Genomic DNA, 8,346 nt, shown 5'->3' with positions numbered 1-8,346 from the left:
TTACATTCTGGGCAGATGTTGTATTATTATTGTACTCCTTATAAAATGCTCATGCACTTGTGAAACCGGGTTTTGGTATTATACTGGTTGATGCTTATGGTTCCGTATATCATTAATGCCTTTGAATTCTTTTATAAACTACAAATGTTGTACGTCCCCGTGGATTTAGAAGTGTAAATCTCCTTCCTTATTAAAAACTATGATTTCTAGAGTAATAAAATGAGTAATTAAATGGATAAATCACCGTTGGCTTGCCTGACGGCGGTGTTAGGTGCCATTATGACCTATAGTGGATTTTGGGTCGTGAAATCTTGGTATTAGAGTGTTAGATTCACTTAGGTCTCACGAGTCATGAGCAATTCCAGTAGAGTCTTGCGAATCGGTACGGAGACGACTGTAATTATCTTCGATAGGCTATAGGACTGTTAGGAGCACTTCCCTTCTTGATTTACTCATCGTGCGATTTGATTCCATGAGGCTTGGGACTTTATTTCCTTCCTACTCAATCTTATGCAACGTGGGGCGGTTGTTATCAATTAGGCGTCGAGGAGTTATAGTGGTACTACAGATGTTGTGCAAGATGTTTTTCCCTATGTGTTCGAGCATGCTATTATCGTCGCCTTGCGGAAGGATGTTCTTTTGTTCTAGCTTAGAGATAGCGGAGTGTATCAGTTTTGAGATCGAATCAGTGTTTCTGATGTTGATGGCTCGAGAAAGATGATCTTCCAGGAGGTTTAGAGTTAGAAGCAATTTTTTAGTTCAGGTGCTACATAGATTGATTTTGATTTGATGCAACATTTGGGTAGCGAAGTATGAGGAAGGACATGGAGGGAGGTGTTTTGCGGTAGTCAAATTACTAACAGGTCAAGTATAAAGAGCAGAGGTCGAGAAGTTGCTTAAAGGAGGTGGTTTAACCGAAGTGGGAGTGACATAGTAGTATATGCATTCTATGGTAGGAAGCCACTTGCCTTGAAGAAAGTGTAGAGCGATTTGGGAATCATGGTGGATTTAAGCCTATGCATTTCATTTGGGATGGTGGCTGCTGGACGGAGGAAGCTTGATTATGGCAAATGGGAGTTTGCTGGAAATGGAGAGGTGTGAAACGTGACTTCGAGTTTGGAAATGTATTCTCGAATTGTCAGTTGATGTCAATGGGGGATAAACAAACTTTTACAGCTGGTGGGCGAGTATGGGCTTAGGAGATTTTACTGAATTCGTGATAGTTGTACCCAGTGCAGCATCGTTGGAAGATGTCGGTAAGGAATTCCACGGGTGGGTGATCTCATGTGATCAGATTAGCAGTTGTGTGACTCTGATGAAGTTTCAACGAAGAGTTCTACTTATTACCCGGCAAAAGGTCGAATATGTGATTGTGGCGGATAATTCGGAATGTTCAGGAGAAGTTTGATGAAAGATTTTGAGAAATTTGGTGGGTTAAAGGTGCGAGATCATGGTAATTGAGAAGGAGGAATCCTCGCGGGTTCTGAGTTTATGTAATGGTAGCTTAAAGCTAAGTGGGGGAGCCCCACCGTCTACGATTGGATCACGTGGTTGTCTGCTTGTGCGGTTTCTGGTTATCAGTGTATTGGTTGGTTATTATGACTGAGGAATAAAAACATCAGGGGTAATTCGGGCAAAGAAGTTGATGGATGTGTGCTATATTTGGCTTTATAGATTCATGTTCAGGTTTTTGAGAAGACTCAGAGTTTATGCTTTTTGTAGATGTGATGTACAAGGAAAAGCATTCAGTCGGTTGCTTCTTTGAGAGGGTGTTCATGTTCTAGTAGAGCATTGGAGTTGGTTATATTTGGGACTAGGTCGGAGTGGGTGACTCTCGACAACAGTCCTAGTGGGTTCAAGAATTAAAGTGCAGTGCCTAAGGATTTCGGGTCCGTTGTGTGGCTAAGGATCGAGTTGTTGCAGTGGATTATGAAAGGGGGATTGGAGTGTTCTATATTATCATCGGTCCTGCGAGGCAGTATTAGAGGAAAGGGAGAAATAACTTTGGATTTGCGGAAGGTCTTTCATAATAGGTGTACCAGTTTGAGATGCTATTGTGCGCATGAGGAAGGTACAAGACGATTCATGGGTATTGAGACGAGTGGTATCGTGAAGTGGGTCACTCAGGATGAATGTTGAATGAGTTTTTTTTATGTTTTTAATGAAGCTATTATTATTTCTAAGGCAAGTCAAGAGTAAATTGGAAGGAGTTGGGTCATTTAGTAATGGTTCGAATCAACATGATTGTGGCAATGATCAGTTCCTTCGGTGTGTTAGTTATACATGTGATTCGTGGCTGTACATGTGGGCTTGACAACCACCGTAAATTGATTGATTTAGAGGTATTTGATTATAATGGCCTGTTATGTGTAGATGGATCCCGAAAGGGTTATGGCAGTTTAGACAACGACTTGAGGTTTGTATTTTCTATGGTCGCGAGGATTCAGTTTCGTGTTGTAATGATTCTTCTGAAAAGAGTTAAGTTAAAGGTTTCTAGCCAAAGAAGTGTTTATATTACTTGTAGTTTAGAGGTTATGATGAATTCTTGTATTCTCGCGTAGTGGCATGGTAGGTGCAATAAGCGTCATGGGAATTTGAAAGTTCAGGATCAAGGTTGTGGTTCGGTGTTGACAAGAATGTCACGAGCTCGGATGAGCAAGAGAGATTTAGATGATCAGGGTAAGCTAGCATTTTCTTTAGTGTCACCTAAGAACGACGTTCTGTGAAAGAGGCTTTGTGTATTGATTTGCGGATTCTTGATTTGCTTTACAAAATTAGAACAGTTAGTGGTATGGATGTCTGTACTTTGCTATCTGAGCAAAAGGTTGTGAGAGCGTAGCCCACGGGGAGATTTGTATAAGTGTGGCATGTTAGTCATTTGATTGTTAAAGATTGAAACCAAGTACAGGGATTTTTGGTAATATCGTTAATGTGAGAGTTTATGCTTGGAATGCACTCTATTCCTTTGGTTGTGAACTGTGGGAGTTTGGTCCGGAGTGGAAAGCTGCTCGTGGGTGTCATGAATAGGTCCATTGTGGATCCTTGAAAGGTTGTTAGCCCAATATGGGATGATCAGAATTGGATTTGGGTTCGTTGGTGGGTCTAATATGAATGAGTGCTCCACATCAGGTTGGATGTGTTCGTTCGGCATAACATTGCTTGCGAAGGAGGCTTGGGTGTTGGATGTTATTCTTGTCATCAGCTATTCCATGTAATAATCTATTATGCCATGTGAGTTATGATACGACTTGATTATTCACACATATGTTGTGATCCAGTGTAGCTTGCGAAGTTATATGAGCAGGATGGCTCTCGAGATGCAGGTCATTTATTGCTCCTTAGTTGTGCTTGGGTTTCGTAGCGTATGGCGCTATCCGTCTCCCTAGGATTTGTATTATACACTTTGTGTTCTTGTGGTCGATATTCGGGCATTTCGTAAGTATAAGCGTTACGACTTGATGTGTGTTTTCATCTTTATTGGTATGTGTGGATCGGGTGGCACGCCGCCATCGATATATTGTTTGGATCGGGTTGGGTGGCATGCCTCCAGGGGCATGTTGTATGGATTGGGTTGCACGCTGTAACATAGTCATGTTTGGATCGGGTTGCATGCCGCAACAGTGTCATGTTGGATCGGGTTGAACGCCGCAACAGTGAGATGTCGAGCATAGTGCCTTACATTTATCTTGTGTGCCTTGTTTTTCATCTCTGAGAAAAGTTCATAGCGTCTCTTCGGCCGTTTTATTCGTTACGCGGACTGGGTAGTTCTTTTCCAGAGTTCATTCCTCTTTATGTGTCACATTCGAGTTTGTAGCTTGTTGGCATATTGATGGCATCATATGAGATTTTTGGTAGTGTTTGAGATGGCTTATTGCCTGAACAACTTGTACTGGATGAGACGAGGTTATTGGACCTGGGATAAGTGCGATCGGAGTTACGAAGGGTATATTAAAGAGCAAATATCGTTATTAGGTTCAGAACAAGGTAATGGTTCCTGTCAGGAGGAGAGATTCCATGATTTTTTGATTTGGTTAGGTGGTTGTGAGTTTCTACATATCTCTTCCATCATGGCGGTATCGCGAGAGTTAGAACATGGCTTATATGTGTTATGATGTATACTACGGGCTTTAGGTCAGTGAAATTTCAGCTGTTGTGCTTGGAGAAGGTTGCCTTGAGCAAATGAGTTATGCGGCACGTTGTGTGATGTCAGCATGGGTGCATGATCATGTGTGGATTCAACATATGGATATTGATAAGGTGTTCTTATTTTAGAATTAGGTCTTGTAAAGAAATTCAGAAGTTGGAATTTGGTTCTAACGCTTGTTAGCTAAGGTTATTGGGAGGATCTTAAGTCTAGATCGAGCTAATGCGCTCAACTAGGTTGTGGTGGCACGGGTAGGTGCACGAGGTGTTAAACAATGATTTTGGACAACTCCGGAGCAGTCCTTAGCACGTTCGAGGATGCACGTATGTTTAAGTGGTGGAGAATGTAACAACCCGACCGGTCGTTTTGATATCTAGCACGTCTTTCAGAGATTTGAGGCCTTGAGTAGCTTCACTTCAGGTATTATGACTTGTACGTGTGGTCGGAGTTGAATTTCGGGATGTTCAGAGTTGATTTGGAAAGAAAATTCTAATTTCGGAAGCTTTAAGTGGGAAAAACTAACTAAGGTTTGAATTTTGAATAAAGACATCGGTATCGGGATTTGAAGGTTCCAATAGGTTCGTATGATGATTTCGGACTTGGGCGTATGTTACAGGTTGAGTATCGGGTCACCCGTGAGCATTTCAGCGCTTATTGTGGAAAAATGGCATTTAGAAGGTTTTAGAATTACCTAAGTTTGGTTTACGGTGGATTTTTTGTTATCGATGTCCATTTGGAATTCCGAGCCTTGGAATAGGTTTGTAATGTTATTTATGACTTGTATGCAAAGTTTGGCGTCATTCCGGAATGTGTTGGTATGGTTCATATGCGTTCGTCGAAGTTTGAAAGTTAAAAAAAGGTTTTGATCGTCGATCCACAATTTCACCTGTTGTACTTGGAGGAGGTTGCCTTGGGAAAATGAGTTATGCGGTGCGTTGTGTGATGTCAGCATGGATGCATGATCATGTGTGTATTCAACATGTGGAGATTGATACGGTGTTCGTATGTTAGAATCAAGTCTTGTAAAGAAATTAAGAAGTTGGAATTTGGTTCTAAAGCTGTTTAGCTAAGGTTATAGGGAGGATCTTCAGTCTAGCTCGAGCTAATGTGCTCAATAGGGTTGTGGTGGCACGGGTAGGTGCACGAGGTGATAAATAATGATTTGGACAACTTCGGAGCTGTCCTTAGCACATTCGAGGACAAACATATGTTTAAGTGGGGAAGAATGTAACGACCTGACCTGTCATTTTGAGATATAGCACGACGTTCAGAGGTTTGAGGCCTTGAGTAGCTTCACTTCAGGTATTATGACTTGTACGTGTGGTCTGAGTTGAATTTCGGGATGTTCAGAGTTGATTTGGAAAGAAAATTCTAATTTTGGAAGCTTTAAGTGGGAAAAACTAACTAAGGTTTGACTTTTGAGTAAAGACCTCGGTATCGGGATTTGAAGGTTCCAATAGGTTCGTATGATTATTTCGGACTTGGGCGTATGTTCAGGTTGAGTATCGGGTCACCTGGGAGCATTTCGGTGCGTATTGTGGAAAAATGGCATTTTGAAGGTTTTAAAATTTCCTAAGTTTGGTTTGCGGGGGATTTTGGTGTTATCGATGTCCGTTTGGAATTTCGAGCCTTGGAATAGGTTCGTATGGTGATTTATGACTTGACGCAAAATTTGGCGTCATTTCGGAATGTGTTGGTATGGTTCGGACGCGTTAGTCGAAGTTAGAAAGTTTAAAGAAAGATTTCGATCTTAGATTCACATATTTGATGTTGTTCGGTGTGATTTGAGAACCTGAGTAGGTCCGTGTTATGTTATGAAACTTATTGGTAAGTTTGGATAGTGTCTCGGGGGCCTCAGGTGTGTTTCTGATGATTCGCAGATCACTTTGGAGCTTTGTTGTATTGGTGAAGGGATTGAGTACTGGTGCAATCGCACCTGCGGAAAAAGGGCCGCAGGTGCGACACCGCAAAAGCGTCCAGGCAAGCGCAAGAGCAGATTTCGTTGGTCAGTGCTGGGATCGCAAATGCGGTCGTTTCGACGTAGAAGCGGGGCTGCATCTGCAGAGTGCGGGATCACAATAGTGAGGGCGCAGTAGCGCATCTGGGCCGCAGAAGTTGCCGGTGACCTGGCCTGGGTCCTCACAGGTGCGAGACCGAAGCCGCAGAAGCGGCATTTTGGACCGCAGAAGGGAGATGTTCTGGGCAGTGTGGCTTTTTTAAAATGGGGGTTTGGGCTATTTTCACTTTATTTCGTCCATGGGAGCCTATTTTGGAGTGCCATCTTCATCATCTATTATGGGGTAAGTGGTTTCTTCACATTGTGAGTTAAATACATGATTTATATATGGATTTAAGCATGGGAATTTTTAGAAATTTGGGATTTTGGTAGAAAATCTAGAAATTGGTACTTTTAGATTTCGACCACGAAATTGGACATGAAATTTGGAATAAATTATATATTTGAGTTCGTGGCATTATGGTTAATGTTTATCTTCGAAAGGTTTTGGAATTCGGGCACATGGGCCCGAGTGTTAACTTTATTGACTTTTAGAGCGGAGTTGAGATTGTTATGAATTGATTAATTATAAGCATTGGAGTATATTTTGATTGAGTTGCACATTGTTTGACTAGTTTCAGATCGTTTAGCTTGAATTGAAGAGTTAGAGAGGCGTTGGAGCCAGTTTCGGAACTTCGGAGCGAGGTAAGTCTCCTGTTTAACCTTGTGAGGGGGAAACTACCCCCTAGGTGAATTAATTGCTATGTGATACTAGTTGTGGGTGTTACGTACGCACGAGGTGACGAGAGTCCATTCGTAGCTAAAGCATGTTTATGTCCGGGTAGACTTAGGATCTTATTATGAAATAATTGAATTATTTGAAGTCGTTCTGCTAGCTTAACTAATTGAACTTATAATTGAAATTGATTTAGTAATAAATATATGTATACTAGGCAAGGCCTTATCACCTTGAGTTGTTGGCTAGTCATTTGTCGATAAAGATTATATTCCCTTTTTGCTCATGTACTGTATTGTAAGCACCTGTCTCATAATTCGGTAACTTCCTTCCTTTCTTATGGAGCGGGCCGAATGCCTCGACAAAATAATAGATACATCTATGGTTCGTGCCGCTCGGCCCTTGGTAGTGTACATATTATTCTGGATCGGGCCGAATGACCTCGGCAGAATCGTGCGTTATATCTCTAGTAGTCCAAATATTCACGAGATAATATTTCCACTGATGCCCGATATTTTATATGGTATTCCTTATTTATTTAATATTGGCACTTGACATTTTCGGAGCTGTTAAGGTATAATACAAGATTGAGAAATTCATACCTTAAAAGAAATATTTGGGAGATTATGTAACTTACAAATTTACCCCATTATTGTCGTGTGCTTCATATCTGCTTATGATTTATCATATTACTTCATTGGACCTCTAGTAAGTGTCTATGTCGACCCCTCATCACTACTTCTCTGGGGTTAGGCTAGATACTTACTGGGTACACGTTGATTTACGTACTCATGCTACACTTCTACACTAAATGTGCCAGATCTGAAAGGTACATTTGGTGATCATCTTGGCGTGTAGGTGCACCTGTTGAGGAGACTTTACGTGAGCTGCATTCCAGGCTACACATTGCAGTCCACCGAGTCTCCATCATACTATTTATTTTATCCTGTCTTATTTACATTCTGGACAGATGTTGTATTATTATTGTACTCCTTAAAAAATGCTCATGCACTTGTGGAACCGACTTTTGGGGTTGTACTGGTTGATGCTTATGGTTCCGTATATCATTAACACATTTCGATTCTTTTATAAACTACAAATGTTGGACGTCCTCGTGGATTTAGAAGTGTAAATCTCCTTCCTTATTAAAATCTATGATTTCAAAAGTAATAAAATGAGTAATTAAATGGATAAATCACCGTTGGCTTGCCTTACGGTGATGTTAGGCGCCATTATGACCTATAGTGGATTTTGGATCGTGAAAGCTTGGTATCAGAGCATTAGGTTCACTTAGGTCTCACGAGTCATGAGCAAGTCCAGTAGAGTCTTGCAGATTGGTACAAAGATGTCTGTACCTATCTTTGATAGGCTACATGGCTGTTAGGAGAACTTTCCTTTTTGATTTCCTCATCGTGCGATTTGATTCCATTGAGGCTTTTGCCTTTATTTCCTTCCTACTCAATCTTGCGT

This window comes from Nicotiana tabacum, chromosome 13, assembly GCF_000715075.1.
Source record: "Nicotiana tabacum cultivar K326 chromosome 13, ASM71507v2, whole genome shotgun sequence".
Taxonomy (NCBI): Eukaryota; Viridiplantae; Streptophyta; class Magnoliopsida; order Solanales; family Solanaceae; genus Nicotiana; species Nicotiana tabacum.
The sequence above is the reverse complement of the archived record's forward strand: the minus strand, read 5'-3'. Positions refer to the sequence as shown.